Genomic DNA, 19,093 nt, shown 5'->3' on the forward strand with positions numbered 1-19,093 from the left:
AACGTTGGACGTATTTTTGCTAATGAAGTAAATGGAATAAGGAAACTTGTCAACTACCTAACCTAGAGATGATCCTATATCTTTGTCAGAGGCATCAATATGGATGTGGAAAGGAAAAACCCAATTTGGGCCTCAGAGTATGGGTGTAGTAGTCAACTTCTCCTTTAAGGTTTCTAGGGCCCCTTGGCAACTTTCTGGCCAACAAAATTCAGAGTCCTTGGCTAGTTGTCCAAACAATGGTGAGGCTACTTTTATGAAGTCCTTTATTAATCTCCCATAGTGTCCAGCTAAGCCTAAGAAACTTCTGGCATTCCTCTTCTTCTGAGGAGTAGGGACCCTCATTATGATAGCAATTTTATTTGGGTCCATTTGTAGTCCTTCCTCGGATATTGAGTGACCTAGAATAGTCCACACATTCATCAAGAACTCACACTTCTCAGGACTAAGGGATAGGTTCATTTCAATGCACTTATTTAATACTTTCCCCACGTTAGAGAGAGCCTCTAGTAAATCACACCCATAGGGAGTGAAACCATCCATATATATTTCTACAGAGTCAAGGACTAGCTTAACAAAGATGCCTAGAACTGCCCTTTGAAAAGTGGCAAGGGAATTACATAATCCAAAAGGAAGGACCCTATAAGAAAAGGTACCCAAAGGGAAAGTGAATTGGGTTTTATCTTGGTTGTCTGGGCTAATCTAGATCTTGTTGTAACCATTGAATCCATCCAAGAAAGAGAATAACTTCTTCCCTACAAGACCATATAAGACCTGATCAATGAAAGGTAGATGGAAATGGTCCTTTTTAGTGGATTTGTTTAACTCTATGTAGTCCACACAGATCCTCCATTTTCCATTCTTCTTTGGGACCAAAAATAGAGGAGACACCCACTCACTACTTGAGATGGGGTAAATGAATCCTTCATCTAACAACTTTTGCAGTTATTCTTTATCTATGTCTTTGAGGGTTGGGTTCATTCTCCTCTGAAGTTGGTGCACTGGCATGCAACCTTCCTTGGTGTAAATATGGTGAGTACCACCGAAGGGTGAACTCCCTTCATTTCCTTATAACTCTAGGCAAAATGCATCTAGGTTCTCTCTTAGAATGTGACATAACTCGTTTTCCTAATGTGCAGAGAGAGAGGGCTTTATTTTCAATGTTTTCACTGGACCAAATTCTATCATCTTGACATGAGTAGAACTTGAGTCAGCTAGGCACAAATCAGCCCGAGGGTTATCTTTAGATTTCTTTACTAACTCATCAAGAAACATGGTGTTGGGGGGATGATTATGGAGGATTTGATCAATCAAAGTGCACCCCTCCTATAATAGCATCCAGGGTACCGATTGGGTAAGATGTGGCATAATATACTTCATCTTCCTCATCCTCTTCCAACCATAAGGGTAAGTCACGCTCTAGAGATGGTTGAGAAGGAGGGTACAAGACCAATTGTTTGGACAAATGCCCGTTTTTAAGTGTCATATTCCTAGCCCTACAACTTATGTAAACATCAAAAGTGGCTAGCCATGGCCTTCCAAGGATGAGAGGAGAACCATTGAATTCGGTATTAGGTTGGAGAACTAAGAAGTCAGCAGGGTATTCCCAGGAATCAATGGAGACCATCACATCCTTGAAAACACCCTTAGGAGCTACTGTGGATCTGTCTACAAGCTACAGGACTGTTGCTGTCTTCCTTAATGATTCTTGGAGATTCAGTTTATGCATGGTCTCCTTAATCATCACATTGATGCCAGCCCCAAGATTAATCAAGGTATGGGGGACAATGATGCCATCAATGTGTACATCTACCATCGGACATCTAGGGTCTAGATAATTTGGGAAAATCACTCTCCCCAACATTAAGTTAGACAACTGTCCAATGAAATTAATGGTAGGGGTGTCTTTCTTTCTCCTCCCAGGATGTTTGAAGCATTTCTCCTTGATTAACTTGTTGTAGATGGGGACATCGTTGATAGCTTGGAGGAGTGGGATTTTAACACGCAAGTTTTTGAATTCACCTAGAAGTTCAGTCTCTTCTTGGGTGTGTTGGCTAGGATGGATTAGTTTCTCAAGAAAAGGAGGTGGATTGGCTTGAGGAACACTCTCTTCCTTTTCCTCTTCAAGCTCCTCAGGTGGAGATGGAAGTTGGTTATTTGAAAGCACTCTTCGAGACTGTTGAAATTTGGTACCGGAGGACAGGTGGTTCCATAAGGCTTTGATTTTTGGCCAAGGGAAAAGTGTCCAAAAAAATTTAATTTTTCTCCTAAAGTGACTTTATAATTTTTATAAAGTTAAATCTAATTTAAAAGTGACTTTAAGTGATAAAGTTACTAAAGTCTAATTTTAAAGTGACTTTAATAAAGTCAATGTGAAATTAGAAAGGAAAAGTGACTTTGGAAATAAATGACTAAGTGGGTCTTTATTAAAGTGGGGTGAATTGAAAAATAGAAAGTGAGATTTAAATGAGCATTTAATCTCAACCCTAGATCTAAATCTATTTCAGCCATTGGATTTAGAGATCACCCAAAAGTCACTTAGGGTTAAATTAAAGGAGGAAAAGGTCATTCATTCTTTCATGAGAAAATTGAGAGAGGGAGAGCAAGGGAGCAAGGGAAATTTCTGGATAGGAAGGAGAAGGAGGGAGTAGCTTGGTACACATTCCAAGGCAGCATTTCAGCAAATCCGTACAGCTGAATGAGCAAATAGTAAAAGGCAGATTTTTGGCACGATTTTCAAGGAGGCAATTTTTTGCGCAAAAATCGAGGTCTGTCCGTATAGTCCGTACGATCGCCCGTATAGTCCATACATCCATACAACAGTTTTCCAGCTTGACTATGAGGCACGAAAAACGAGATAAGTTGTAAAATTTTCTTGCTGAAATTTTTGCTGAATATTTTTCTCAATGTGAAAGGCATTTTCTAGAAATAAAGAAGAACTCTCGAACTGGTTTTCCCCAAGAGTTGTAGGGGGTTTTTCCAGGGTCACCTTGACCAAAAATCACTGTGTTTAAATGTGTTAAAATGGTTGTTTGTACCTGCTGATTTTTATTTCTGCATTTTCCAGCATTCTGTAAAATTTCCAGAATTTGTGTTTTCAGCAAAAATTTATTTTTCTAGCACGTTGAATGTATGGATATGGGAAAGGAATTTTAACTATATGGGAGAAATAAGGTGAAATTGAAAACCGGGTGGGAAATGAGAAATTTCTACATGGTATTAGAGGTTGAGTGCTGAAGTGCAGTTTGGGACAATAAGGAGGAAAATTACAGCTTATTGATTTTTCACTCAGAAAATTCCAGCAAGCTGACTTTTCATAAAAAGCAGTTTTATCTTTACTACAGTAGTGCTATTTTTCAGTTTTAGGACAACAGGATGTCATTGGGATTGAGGGTGGATGATAGGTTGGATGGGCATAACAACTACAACGTTTGGAAGGAGAGAATGCAGAGTATCTTTGAGGAGGCAGAAGTTTGGGACACCATGGTGCATACCACACAGAACCCTGTTGTTGTGCCTATTGATGTTACTCAGTTGGCTGCTTATAATAGAAAGAACAAAAAGGGTAAGAGACTGATTCTGGACGGAGTCATAGACCACTGTATTCCTCATGTGAGAGGAAAGAGAAATGCCCATGAGATGTGGACAACATTATCCAATCTCTACCAGAGTACCAATGAGAACTAGAAAATGGTTCTGAAGGAGAAGCTGAAGACTATTAAGATGGGTAATGATAGTGCAGCTGGATATCTCACAAAGATTACTAATATGAGAGATGAGTTGGCAACAGTTGGAGAGGTCATTCCACCCACTGAGTTGGTGTGGATTGCAGTGAATGGCCTCCCTCGTTCATGGATGAATTTGCTGATGGGGTTTGTGCCCGTGAGACCCTTCCCACATGGGAGAGGTTTTGGGATGATTGCATTCAGACAAAGATCAGGAAAGGTCAGCTTGGGGTAGCCAAGCCAATTGAGCAGGATGAGGATGTAGCACTGTCGACAGGAGGCAAGAAAGGCAAAGGGAAGAAGCAGGCTTCCACAAGCAATGGTGGGGGTAAAGGAAAAGGTAAAGGTAAACAGGGTAACACACAGAAGGACTATTCCAAGGTGAAGTGTTGGAATTGTCAAAAGATGGGACACTATGTAGTTGTGTGTCTGGAGAAGAAGAAGAAGAAGGGGAAGAACCAGAGCGTGATAGCTTCAGCAGAGGTTGAGGACTTTGCAGATCGTTTTGACCAAGAGTTTGGGTTCATTGCGTATGAGTCCCCTAGTGCAAGATCACCTGCCACACAGGTTCAGAGGGAGCATGCTTTTCCCTCGATGAGCAGAGCATCTTCGAGTATCTAGTATGTGGACAGTGGGGCTTCATGTCACATGACAGGAGTCCGTGAGTACTTCTCAGAGGTTTCAGAGTGTGGCACTGATATGGAGGTAGTACTCGGTGATGACAGAGTTGTTAGAGAAGTTGGTGTGGGGACACTGACATTTCAGAGGGAGTCCAAACCTCCCTTGAAGGTGTCAAATGTTCTTTATGTGCCAGGGATGAGGAAGAACCTCATATTCGTCTCAGCTTTGGAGGACAGAGGTTATGAGGTACTGTTCAGGGGAGGACAGGTGTTGATGTATCCCAGGGGCACTCTAGCTGATTCAACTAGAGTGATAGGTGTATGCCATGCAAAGGTGTACAAGTTTGCATTCCAGTCCCTTTTGGCATTGAGCAGTAGTTCCTACAATAGAGATAGAAGTTCTGATCTGTGTGAGATTTGGCATCGCAGGATGGGACATATGTATTATGGAGCCTTGAGGACCTTGCGGGAGATCACTACAGGTGTGCCAGATTTCAGTACTGATCACTTTGATACTTGCAGAGGATGTGTGATGGGAAAGTTTGCCAAAATCCTCTTTTCCGAGCAGTGACAGCAGAGTGACTGGGATACTTGATTTGATTCATTCCGATGTGAGCGGTCAGATGTCTCATGTTTCCTTGAGTGGATATGAGTACTATGTTTTATTCATTGATGATCACTCCAGGAGGACCTGGATTTATTTCTTTAAGACCAAGAGTGAGGTCTTCAAGCATTTTTAGGAGTTTAGAGCTCCTGTGGAGACACAAACAGGTCAGAAGATCAAGTCCCTGAGGACGGACAATGGGGAAGAGTACACCCTTGGAGAGTTTGTTGACTATTGTGCGGAGGCAGGCATTAGGAGGGATTTCACTGTTCCTTACAACCCCTAGCAGAACGGGGTTGCGGAGAGGAAGAACAGATCCATCGTAGGGCTGCCAAAGCCATGTTACATGATCAGGGGTTGCCATTGTTCTTGTGGGCAGAGGCCTACAACACAACTGTTTATTTGCAGAACAGGAGTCCACATCGTGCCTTGGGGCACATGACTCCGGAGGAGGATTTTTCCGCGAAGAAGCCTGATATTGGTCATCTTCGTATCTTTGGGTGCATTACATACTCCTACATAACCAAGGAGAAGAGGACCAAACTAGAGCCCACCGGAGAGAAGGGTATCTTTGTGGGCTACAATGAGACCTCAAAGGCATTTCGGATTTACATTCCTGCATAGATGAAAGATGTTGTCAGGTGGGATGTGAAGTTCGAGGAGGACAGGGCCTTTAAGAGGTCATGGGAGTTAGAGTATCTGGATCAGCCAGACCCTCAGCAGCAATTGAGTTAGTCGTAGGGATCTAGTGGGCAGGGATCAGGAGGATCTGGAGGTACATATATGAGGATGTCAGGTCCGTCAGTGAGCAGTGGCTCGCCGAGCCAAAGGGGTGGTGCTCCGGGCAGCATGCAGAGCAGTCCACAGAGCAGTTCACTAGGGAGTCCAATGATGGACAGTTCACACGGTACCTCAGCTTCTATAGGTTCAGGTGCCGGCAGGAGGACAACAGACAGGTAGTCAGGAGTTCAGGCTACTGATGGTGATGAGGAGGAGTTTCATTCTCCTAAGGGAGAAGCATGTTTAGGGAAGAGGAAGCCCAAGTGGCTTCAGGACACCTTGAGAGATGCCACATCTATTGCTGAGCCTAAGAGGCCGGTCAGAGAGAGTAGACCACCTGAGAGGTTTTGTAGCTATATGTTAATGGCTACTAGCATCCTTGACTCTGAGCCTTCTAGCTATTTGGAGGCAGCTAGCCAGCAAGTCTAGAGAGAGGCCATGCAGGAGGAGTATTCTTCTATCATGAAGAATGATGTTTGGGAGGTGGTGCCGAGGCCTGAGGGCAAATCCGTGGTTACTTCTAGATGGATTTACAAGGTAAAGCATGCTGCAGATGGCAGCATTGAGAAATTCAAAGCAAGGTTTGTGGCTAGAGGGTTCTCACAGGTAGAGGGAGTTGATTATGAGGAGACCTTCGCTCCCATGGCTCGATATACTTCGATTCACTCCATTATATCGATAGCAGTAGCGATGGGTTGGAAGATCCACCAAATGGATGTGAAGACTGCATTTCTCAATGGCTTCATACAGGAGGAGGTGTACATTGAGCAGCCACAGGGCTTTGAGGTGCATGGGAAGGAGTGCCATGTGTGAAGACTGAAGAAGGCCCTTTATGGCTTTAAGCAAGCTCCTAGAGCTTGGTACTCCAGGATAGATACATACTTGTAGGGGATGGGTTTCACAAAGAATGAGGCAGATCTAAACCTTTACTATATTGTGATTGGTGAGGAGCCTCTCATTCTGGTGCTTTATCTGGATGACTTGGTCATTACAGGTGCAAAGAGACTCATAGAGCACTGCAAGAGAGATCTTGTGGCGGAGTCTGAGATGAAGGACATCGGCTTGATGCATTAATTTTTAGGTTTGGAGGTGTGGCAGGAGGAGGGGAATTTCTTCCTGGGGCAGGGGAAGTATATTGTGGACATCCTTGGCAGATTCCACATGGAGGATTGCAGACCCATGTCGACACCGATGATCACCAACTGGAAGAAGCTTCATGCTTTGGATTCCGAGTTGGTGGATCCCACATTGTATAGGCAGCTGATTGGTTCCTTGATGTATTTGGTCAACACTAGACCAGATATTTGTTTTGCAGTCAACACGATGAGTCAGTTTATGTGTGAGCCTAGGAAGGTTCACTGGGTGGCTGCAAAAAACATTTTGCGGTACTTGCAGGGGACAGTGGATTATGGTCTGGACTACAGGTAGGGGGATTGAGTGAGATTGGCAGGTTATACTGATTCTGATTGGGCAGGTTGTGCTTCTGATAGGAAGAGCACTTGAGGGTGTTGTTTTGGGGTGGGTTCGGCTGTAGTGTCATGGTTTAGTTGGAAGCAGCAGTCAGTAGCATTGAGTTCAGCGGAAGCAGAGTATATGGCAACCAGTCTAGCTAGTTGTGAGTCCATATGGCTTCGCAAGATGTAGTTTGGCTTATTTGCTCAGCTGTTGAGACCTTCAGTGATTTACTGTGATAATCAGAGTTGCATTAAACTCACAAAGAATCCAGTATTTCATGACAGGTCAAAGCATATCGGGATCAAATATCATTTCATCAGAGGCTATGTTCAGAAGGGAGCTGTGAATCTTGAGTATATTCCCACTGATGAGCAGGTTGCAGATATTCTTACCAAAGCCTTACCACGGGGCAAGCATGTCTATTTTAGAGACAAGATGGGTGTGGTGAGGAACACCTTCCTCGGTAAGAGGGAGTGTTGAAATTTGGTATCGGAGGACCGGTGGTTCCCTAAGGCTTTGATCTTTGGCCTAGGGAAAAGTGTCCAAAAGAATTTAATTTTTCTCCTAAAGTGAATTTATAATTTTTATAAAGTCAAATCTAATTTAAAAGTGACTTTAAGTGATAAAGTTACTAAAGTCTAATTTTAAAGTGACTTTAATAAATTCAATGTGAAATTAGAAAGGAAAAGTGACTTTTGAAATAAATGACTAAGTGGGTCTTTATTAAAGTGTGGTGAATTAAAAAATAGAAAGTGAGATTTAAATGAGCATTTAATCTCAGCCCTAGATCTAAATCTATTTCAGCCATTGGATTTAGAGATCACCCAAAAGTCACTTAGGGTTAGATTAAAGGAGGAAAAGGTCATTCATTCTTTCATGAGAAGATTGAGAGAGGGAGAGCAAGGGAGCAAGGGAGATTTCTGGACAGGAAGGAGAAGGAGGGAGCAGCTTGGTACACATTCCAAGGCAGCATTTCAGCAAATCCGTACAACTGAATGAGCAAATAGTAAAAGGCAGATTTTTGGCATGATTTTCAAGGAGGCAATTTTTTACGCAAAAATCGAGGTCTGTACGTACAGTCCGTATGGCCGCCCGTATAGTCCGTACATCCATACAACAGTTTTCCAGCTTGACTATGAGGCACGGAAAACGAGATAAGTTGTAAAATTTTCTTGCTGAAATTTTTGCTGGATATTTTTCTCACTGTGAAAGGCATTTTCTAGAAATAAAGAAGAACTCTCAAACTGGTTTTCCCCAAGAGTTGTAGGGGGTTTTTCCAGGGTCACCTTGACCAAAAATCACTGTGTTTAAATGTGTTAAAATGGTTGTTTGTACCTGCTGATTTTTATTTCTGAATTTTCCAGTATTCTATAAAATTTCCAGAATTTGTGTTTTCAGAAAAAATTTATTTTTCCAGCTTGTTGAATGTATGGATATGGGAAAGGGCATTTAACTATATGGGAGAAATAAGGTGAAACTGAAAACCGGGGTGGGAAATGAGAAATTTCTACAGAGACTTGAGCTTGATTTCTTGAATTTCCACAGCATAGGTAGGGTAGGATGTCTCTCCCCTATGGACGTGTTGTGCCTACTTATTGCTTGGGTTCAGATTTGGCTAAGTAGGCATCTGAGGTTGTTTAGGTGGAGAAGGGTTAAGGACATATGGTTGAGATAGAGGTGGAGACAGTAAGGCTAGAGATTGGTTGAATGGGGGCCTCCACCCCTGTGATGGGGTATTCCACTAAGATTGTGGGGGAGCATATGGCTGAAATGATTGATTGGCAGGTTGGGAATGGTATTAAGGTGCACAAGACCAGCTATAAGGGGTGGACCATGAAGGATGAGTATGAAGAAACCAAGTGGGAATAGATGCATTTTGATTAGGGTTGTAATATGAATAGAATGCCCCTTGCATTCCCTTCTGGTATGGTAGAGGTCCTTGAGGCCTCCTTTTGTTGATACAACAGAGTTATTCAATCACATCTTCAATTCCATGATACGCAACTTTCAATCCAAGAAAAGAAGGGCACTTTTCTATGGAGTGGTTTTCCTCACAGACTAAGTAGATTGCTATAAGATTTAATGGACATTCATTTCTAGGGCACCTCCTGGTGCATCTAGGGAAAAATATAGCTAAGGCTCTTTCTACTTCCTCCTGCTTCCTCTTGATCTGCATGGTGTCCATTTGTAGAGCAAGGGTATACAACATTTCACTCTTAAATTCCTCCCACATGTTCCCAATTTCACTTTGGATGGATGTGTTGGAGGAGAATGAACTAGCCAAATATTGAATAGCCTTACCCTTCTTTCTGGATGCCCTAGAATGATTTTTGAAAACCGTCTCAATACATTATAAGACATCTAATAGATGTTCCATCTAGAAAACATGTTTCTAGGATGTCTTCCCTGATTCCTCTAAGAAGGAAAAACTTGAGTGATTCAAGATCGAGGGTGCATCTGGTCCTTTTTTAGCTAAGTTGGAACCTTTCCTCATAATATTCCAAGGATTCATCATGTCCCAAGGTCATTTTAAATATTTATTCTTTGATATCCTTGGACCTACAGTAGTCCCTATACTTGTCATTGAAGGATTGTTGCATTTGAACCTAGGTATTGATGTTGTCCCTAGATAAACCTATGAACCAACACAAGGCTACATCCTTAAGGGTGGATGGGAAAAAATTCAACTTCTGGTCATTAGAGGTATAAACACAAGTTTACCATATGACAACAAACTCAAACAAGAAGGTATCAAGGCATTCTTTGGTTAAGCCATGTAAGTGAGGAAGGGCATATGGGCTTATATTTTTCATCTTAGCATCTCAATTAGTCTCTCTAATGGGAAACACAATTTCATTTATGTTTTCAGCCATGTTGTAAGTTTTTGGAAGGCTTTCTTCTTCTTCTTCCCCAATAGGCTCTTCAAATGTCTTTGGTTGTTCACCTAATGGGTCGTTTAAATCCCCTAGAGTGAAAGAGGGAAGCTAATAGCCATCGAAGAAGAGGGAAGGTTGGTTTTCTGATGGTGTGGGGGTATTAGGCAAATTTTTTCCTAAATTTTATCTAATCCTATGAGGCGTGAAAGAATTTATCTTTCTTTTTTTTTAGGTTTTTTGAGAATCACTAGAAAAATATAAAGAAAAAAGAAATTGCAACTATCTATTGAATGCAAAATAGAAAGAAAGTAGCAATTACAACTATTTACTAAATGTAAAATCGAAGGGAAAGCAAAAATTACATCTACCTAGACACCTCCCAGACAACGGTGCCAAAAAGTGATGAGCCTAGGTATTGTAGCAAGGATGTTGCAACTCCTAGGGCTACCAACTTTAATTTATCAACCTAGGGTTTCACACAAACTTAGAGGTGACAGTGATATATGCACAACAAATTCAACCATATACTCATGTCACTTTTCAACTGGGGCGATGGACCACTAGGGTTTCAAACCAATCTTCTATTGACTAGAAGGAGTCTGACTACTAATAGTGAATGTAAAGCTAGCTCCAATACAGGAAAGTAAATGCTTTTCTATTGAGGAAATGAAAGTTACTGAAGGGAAAATGCTATGAAATTCCATGAAATCATCTAGCTAGGAAATGACATAAACTACTTGCAAAAGAGAACTAATCTAACCTTGAATTTTATCATCTAGTTATTTAGACTAAGTAGACATGGAAAGTTATTCTATCCAAAATTTTGCATAAAAATAGCCTTTTAATTTCTAAATTAGAAATGAAAATTCTTGGTTATGTTATACGATATTTGCAAGGGAGTGAGGCATGGGAGAGCTGGTCTCAGATGCCATTAATAGGCATGGAAGTCAAGATGAGCACCTTCCCTATACCCAGGCTATCATTTCTCATCAAAATAGGGTCAAACGGGCTGCTACAGGAGATCCTGTAGCTGCTACAAGAATTGCTACAATATGTCTTCATTTTCTACAAGAAGTTACTTGAAGGCTATAAAAAGGCAAGAATGGTGGGATAGGGTGTTGAAAATATGTATGATATTGAGGGATTGTGTATGGAAGGTGCACATTGCCCAATACTAAGCCCAACACTTCAAGGAGGTTGGATTTGCACAAGGTGGCTACAAAATATAAATTTAGATTAGGGTTGGTAGGCCTTGGCAGAAGGTGGAGAAGACTTAGATGAGGCTGGTGGAATGAGTTCCTCCTTGCAGATCAACAATCCCTAAAAAAAACATGTTCTTCTCTTCATTTATGCATAACTTCATATAAATAGGGAAAATATGAGTTGAATTTGAGAAAATTGATTTATTGATGTCTAGTGACTAGATCTATGAAATAAAATGCCTTCTTAAACTACAACAAACTCAAGAAACAAAATGAAAATTGCATGTTCTTCTGAGAAATTATAGACAATGATCTATTCAACAATGAACCCTAAGATATGAAATGATAAAAAAGATAAATATATTTTTGGGGCTGTGAGAGTGGGGCCCTCAAACCATGATCCCATGAGGGAGATGAGGAAGAGTCCACCATCACAAGATTTTTTGAAGTACTCTTTCTCACTACTGGACCACTAATCTACTTCTTAAACTAAAGGAAACAAGACTAAACTATCATCCAAATACTTGTTAAATTAAACTAAGAAGAAATAACTTTAGGATCTAACAATGATTCTAATATAACAATACATGTACAAAAATAGGAACCTCTTATGCTACGATTTTGCTCTAACCCAAGAGCTTCAGCCCTCTGAGTCAACTTAGTGCTAGATCAAGGTAAACCTTCTCATTATAATCAAAATGTGAAATACAACATAATGTTCACAGTCACATTGTTTTAGTTCTAAATTGCCTCTTGGCTACAACAAAAAATGAATCCTAATGAGGCCCTTGTCATTCTTATTTATAAAAACTAAAGCTACCAAAAATTTCCTAAAAATTAGGGTGAGTTGGATCCCAAACTCAAGAATGACTTTTCTTCACTGTCATTAGCTTGGATGCCAGTGAATTCGGTTGGCTTGGCTGGTAACTCCAAGTTGATGAGATATGGTTGAGGAATATTTGAATGATTAGAGGAGTTAAGGAGGGAGACAAATCTCCTAAAATACCTCTTTCTTGTCCACTTCGAGTTTCTACAATTAAATTAGTCCAAAACTACTCCAATTCCTGCAATTAATGCATACTAGGCCACATGACATAACATCTCACCTTTACCCTTCTCACTAAGAAAAATATAATAAAATATGTAAGTAAATGTGAGAAAAGTTTATTTTAATAAGCTAGAGAGTGGCATTAAGACCCATATAGTTTACCTATTGATGAGCCATATACAAATCCCTAAAGGGAATCCCACTTGCAATCTTGCATAAGATCCAATGCAAACCCTTGATCTCCAATATAATAAATCATTAGAATAATCAAGTAAAAGTGCCTACAAGTCATGGAATTTGTTAGAGTACTATAGTGATAGGATTCCTAATTTTGAATTGGCTAAGGTTAAGCCTTGTAATATTGTACATACCTTTGCTTTCTGCAACTGTATTCCATATTAAAAATTAAGAAATGTAAAGAGGGTATGTCCTAAAAGAAATATCAAGGACAAAAAGGAATAAGAAAAGATAAAAAAATGAAAATATATGAACTTCAAAAACAAAAACAGATCATGAAGGTGTGCAAGTCTAAATGCCACTACTATTTTATTGCTTTACTATCTTAAATAATGGTTATGTGCAACTTGTCATACATGCCACAACCCATGGTAGTCAAACTAATTAATCTTGACTATTTCATGCTTTGAATGTTATGTTTACAGTTAGAGAATAAAATATGTCCAAACAGCTTAATCTTGGCAGATCAATAGTTAGGTAGAGAAATAAAATGTGCTCATAAGCTTAATCTGAGACATAAGAAGATATAAGGTTAGAATCATATAGTTTACCTTTTAAAAGAAAAATAATTGGTAAGGTTTTGCTAACTGAAATGCACCCAAATAAATGAAGAAAAAATGTTAGGGTAAGTAGAAGAAAGGTTGTTGAAGTATAAAGTTTATTGGACAAAAGCACATTTATCATGCTTAATCATATCTTTCAATGTGCATGAGTAGTTAAGAAAACAAAAACAATGGTTTACAAGTTGATTTAATTAACTTCTCCTCATTCTTTTCATCCCTATACTTACTAATTTCCCATCTACAAGTATGTTCTAGTACTAAAAATCCTTCAAGTCATAAAGGCTCAGAGCATTTCTCAGACTTTTGGTGGGACTGGGCCCTTGACTTAATGACTTATGGACATCAAGTGTTATAATTCCATTCATAAAATTCATTTCCCTTCATTTCCCTATCAAAATGCCTTTTCCTTCCTGGATGTGGGTGTTTAGGCACATAGGTACCACGCACGTTGGCAAGTGGCGAGGCCACCTGACCACCCATGCTTCTGCTCAGAAGCTTATCTAGGAAGCCACCGCTGATATTAATGGCACATTAATATACTGTGAAGGTCAAGGCTTCATTAATATGAATTTTAAGATGGCCGCTTCAGATCGTCTTCCACTCGCTCCACCTCCTTTCTATTGCAATTGTCTTCCTGTTGCTGCAGAGCCAAGATTGCGCACGACAACAGGGAGGCGCTGCTAAGTTCTGTGCTACATTGAGATGGTGGATGGTGCTCATTTCTCGTAGAGTCTTCTATGCTGCCTTCAGACTGGTTCTTTGGTCTTGAATCTCTGCACTGAACCGTTGATCACAGGTCATTTTGTTCCCATTGATCACTCATTCTTTGGCACTGCTCCTTCTTGTCCTCATCCGCTCAATTTTGCCTAGGTGATCATGCCTCGTCTATGTCATCAAATGCGCTGTAGGAGGGGCACTAGCAGAGGAAGATCAATTCGCCCCCCCTCCTTGTCCTTATTTGACTTGTCCCCCTCTGACTCATCCTCCCTGGAAATAACTCACTCTTCTGGTTGTTACCCAACCACTCACAGCAGTCAGAGCGGGCTTAGACTGTAGGTTCTCAGCCTATTGACGCTTCTCCGCAGCCTCCTACTGCCTTTACCTCTTCTCTGCAGCCCAGTCATTCTGCACAATTTCAATTCCACTACACGCTGGAACGTCCATGCATCATAGGGACTACCTCAGTGGCATTTAGAGAGGAGCCACAAAACTTCGAAGACCCAGCCTGTAATACTCAGGTGTGGCACACCACCAGCAAGAGAAATGCCCCTGGAAGTAGCTCAGGGATGCACAGAAGCAGCTTAGGGAAGCACCGCTCCAGGTCGCTTCAAGAACATGGAAGAAACTCTGAGAGATAAACAGGATGTGGAAGATGACATGGAGGTGTATAGGTGTCTGATAGTGGAAGAACTTCCTCATCCTAACGACACCTAGCTGGTCAATATTTTCCAGGTTCTGGGTTCCTTGCTCCCAATACTATGGGTCTATTCTGAAGTTTTTTATACAATGTTGTTAATTTTGAAGATAGTTCAAAAAAATGTTCCACTCTGGTATTACAGGCTATTACCCCTGCGTGGGTAGCAAACACTTATAGTTTTGGACTGGTTTCCCCATTTTAGGCAGTGTCTTTCCAATCTTTTGTTGTTAAACATGGCATAATTTGGGACTTGCTCTGCCTGTGCTTCCTTGTAATATTTTTGTTACATTAATAGAATTAGTCTAATTTAGAAAAAAAAATAAAACCCCTTTTCCTAAGGTTAAACTCCATTTGCCTATGAAAAGGTAAAAACCCCATTTTAAATTCCATTTCATTCGAAAAACTCACAAAAAGGTTATATCCTAAGTATAATTGTATATGAAGAAAATACACATATTACATTATGCTTAGGTGTATTTTCACTCTGCTCATTTCATTTCATATTAATTTTTTAACATAGTAAATAGCTCCCGATATACTTTTTCCCATACATAAATAAATTGCGTATATAATACCCCAACCCTTAGTTTAGTTATAAACTATATTTTATCCCATACCCCTGAAAAAACCCTCTTAACTCACCAATAATCGGTAAATTTAAGCTAATCCCTTCATTAAACCCCATCCGATCATTTAAATCCATGTTTAACTCGTAAATAATCCCAAACCACCAAGGATTAAAGCCTCAGGCCCCCTGAAACCTTTAACCATTTCATCCGTGCACATTTGTCACTCGATTGTCGTCCAATCATCAGTGCCTAAATCCAACGGTCCATAGACATATCGGGTTCACCCGATGCCCGACCTTTACCCACCTGATAAAGTGGTTTTTCCCTGACCCCCCATCTTCTACATGTCACGCGCTAACATAGATCGGATGACCTCACCAAAATACTACCTCGTCAATAAAAGCGGTGTGATGGCTTGGGAAACCACTTTCCCGCCCAACTCGAAAAACCACCCACTGTTCATTTGTAATTTACCCACCAAAAAGTGACATTGTTTAATAAAAAGGATAAGAAGCCCTATTTCTCCTTTTTCTCTCAATTTCTTTGTAAACCTCTGCAAGCCAGTGTGACACCTGCAAACACTGAAATTGCCAATTGACTTCAATTTCACTCCTGAAGAAGTTGCAGACACCCCAATCAAGCTCTCGGTCTGTACCAGAACCCATTCAACCTTTTGCAGTTGCCGAGAACACCAATTTCAACCTAATTCACCTGAATTCTAGGTATTTGAAGAGAAATTACCAAGCACCCTTTCAATTTGAAAACATTAAGTATTTAAAGTGTTTTAATTAAGTGAAATTAATTGAAATTACTTTAAAAATTAAAGTGTGTGCCCAAACCCTTCTGAAAGCTTCTAAATTTCCTTCAAAACCTCTGATATAAACTTGTATTTCCAAATTCAAATCCATAAGAATTGAATTATGGATGCCCCCATCGCCATGGATGTCAGACCTATCACAACCCCCCATTTGGACCTTGACCACATTCCCTTGGCTGACAGGGTTTTTCAAATCAAAGGCATAAGTACCTATACACTCTTGCTTAAAATTCATTGTTTAAGTAAGGATATATATCTAAACAATACTGACGACATTGGCCTTTGTGAGTCAAATTTTCCCAAATACTAGTTTCTAGAAGTACATGTCTTTCTTGAAATTGTTCATATGTGCCATGCTTGTTACATTCCCATTGAAAGAGCTATAATGTCCTGAGACCAAAAGGTCTTATTTACTATTACAACTGAGTCAATCAATGAGATGTTGCAATTCCAACTAGGTCCAAACCTAACCCCACTCTCCGTTGGGGATTTGTTAGACCAATACACCAAATTGAGTCCATCTAGACTGACCCAAATATTCCAAACTTTCATTGTAAAGGAGCAGCACATTCCTACAAATGTCCCTCCATATGTTTCTACCATTTTGTTAGGCCCCTATACTATTAGTGTAACCCCTTTTTGTTATTAGTATAACCCACTTATTATATTGATGTACCCATGTAGTGCCCATATTGTTACTATTGTGCCCATAGAAGCCCACTATTGTTATTATTGTTCCCTTACATTATTATTGTTATGTCGGCTCTGATTATGTTATAACCCCTTAGACTCCTATATATAGAAAGGAGGTCTTTTCATTTGTATCATCCAAGAATTGTTCATTTATGTAATGTAAAGGAGGTTGCCCCCTTGAAGAGGCTGAATTCTAAGGCGTTGATCTATCTTTTCTATCTTTTCTTGAGCTGGTTTCATAACATTTGGTATCAGAGCTTTGGATTCTAGGGTTTCGCTGCTCCAAACAGGTCATCGTGGCATTTTCGCTATAGCGTTTTTTCTGTAATGTTTCAGAAGTCGCAAAAAAACCCATTTGAGAAGAAATCACACTAAACCTTGGGTCCGAATTTCAGAGCTTTTTGTGCGATATTTGAGGAGCTATGATCTAAGGAAGTTGGTCTTTTTGCAGACTCCTGAATTACATTCAAAATAGGTGACCTGGGGAAAATCGTCATAACTTTCTCTCTCAGGATCGGATTGAAATTTCGTAAGAAGGTACAGAAAGAGGACGGACTGTAGTTTCTTGTATGCATTTTTCAGATCCAAAGGTTGAAATAGTGACACGTGGCACTTCATACAATTTCACTATTTTGGAAAGATCTATAATCAGGTCATCTTGGGAGATTGTGCATAACTCTTTCTTAGAGAATCCAATTTGGATCAGACTAGTGGCATTGGAAAGAGGACACAGAGTGTTAATATAGTTCACAATTTCAGAACTAAAAGATATGAAAGTACAGAGTTACAGTCGTTTCAAGGCCGAGCTCCTAAAATCAAGAAAAAGCAAGATGAGGAAATTTGATGGCAAGGATCCGGTAAATTGGATACTTCAGATGGAGCAATATTTTGATCTACATGGTGTACAATTGTTACAAAAGGTATGTATTGCATCTTCATATTTAGAACCAGATCAATTTTTATGGTATGAAGGGCTTTGTTCTCGTAAAAAACTTGTTACGTGGTCAATTTTCACGGAGGAAATGATAGCACATTATGAGGATACAAAGAGCAACACCTTCGTTAGAGCAACACCACAACAATTGGAAAGAGTAAAAGGCCTTTGTGATGTAATGGAAAGCAAAATTATGGAAACCAGGAAGCATACCCCTCACAACTATAAAGATGGAAGTGTTGTTTCTCCCAGCCTTCCACAACCTACAAGGGTTACACCACAACAATTGGAAGAAAAAAGAGAAAAGGGGCTTTGTTACAATTGTGATAGCAAATGCACTAAAGGTCATAGGTGTTTTGAGAAGAAATTATTTTACATAGAATATGAAGAGGAGGAAGAAAAGGATCAAGAGACATCAAAAGAAGAGGATATACACCAGGACACCACCCCAGAGAAAGAAGAAATGAATCAGACCATATCTTGTAAAGCATTGGCAAGAATTACCACTCCTCAAACTCTCAAGATAGAAGGACATATCAAGAAGAAAAAGGTGCAAGAAGTGAAAGATCACATCGAGAAAGAAGAAATGAATGCAACCATATCTTGTAATTCAATGGACAAAATTACCACTCCTCAAACTATCAAGATAGAAGGACACATCAAGAAGAAAAATGTTCAAGAAGTGAAAGATCACATCGAGCATCAAGAAATGAATCCGAACATATCTTGTAAAGGACTGGAAGAAATTACCACTCCTCAAAAGATAGAAGGACATATCAAGAAGAAAAAGGTTCAAGCAAAGAAAGATCACATCGAGCATCAACAACAAGTTCTCCAACTTTTAAAGGATAATGCCACTTCGGTGCAAAATCAAACGAAACAACGGGTAGATAAAAATCGTAGTGAAAAATGTTTTGATGTATGTGATTGGGTATTTTTACTGCTACATCTCAAGCAAGCTATTTATGAGAAGGAAATGTTGGCAATACTACATGCACTTAAAAAATGGCGACCTTACCGAATGGAAAGACTCTTCAAGGATGAGGATGTGGAAGCATTGTTTTGTGCTATTTATATTATCCAACCAGATTGGATAAACGAAGCAAGGGATGAATGGAAGAAGGATGAAGAAGTATGGCCAATTATTCAAAAGTTGCAAAAGATCCCAATTCAAGCAATATTGCCAGAAATTCAAGAGGAAGGAAAAATCATATTGGAACCTGGAGCAGTCACAGAAACAAGAACCCGACAACTAAGAAATCGATCAATTTTAGAGTATCTCATCAAGTGGAAGAACTTACCCGCTGAATATTCCACATGGGAGGACAAGAATTTTATACAGAAGCATCAAGAACTACTCAAGCGTTGAGGACAACACTTTTTGAAGGAGAGGGGCATGTTAGGCCCCTATACTATTAGTGTAACCCCTTTTTGTTATTAGTATAACCCACTTATTAGATTGATGTACCCATGTAGTGCCCATATTGTTACTATTGTGCCCATAGAAGCCCACTATTGTTATTATAGTGCCCTTAAATTATTATTGTTATGTCGGC

Source organism: Pinus tabuliformis, chromosome 1_1 (genome assembly GCF_031772625.1).
Source record: "Pinus tabuliformis cultivar Carrire ecotype Pingquan chromosome 1_1, CPIR1, whole genome shotgun sequence".
Taxonomy (NCBI): Eukaryota; Viridiplantae; Streptophyta; class Pinopsida; order Pinales; family Pinaceae; genus Pinus; species Pinus tabuliformis.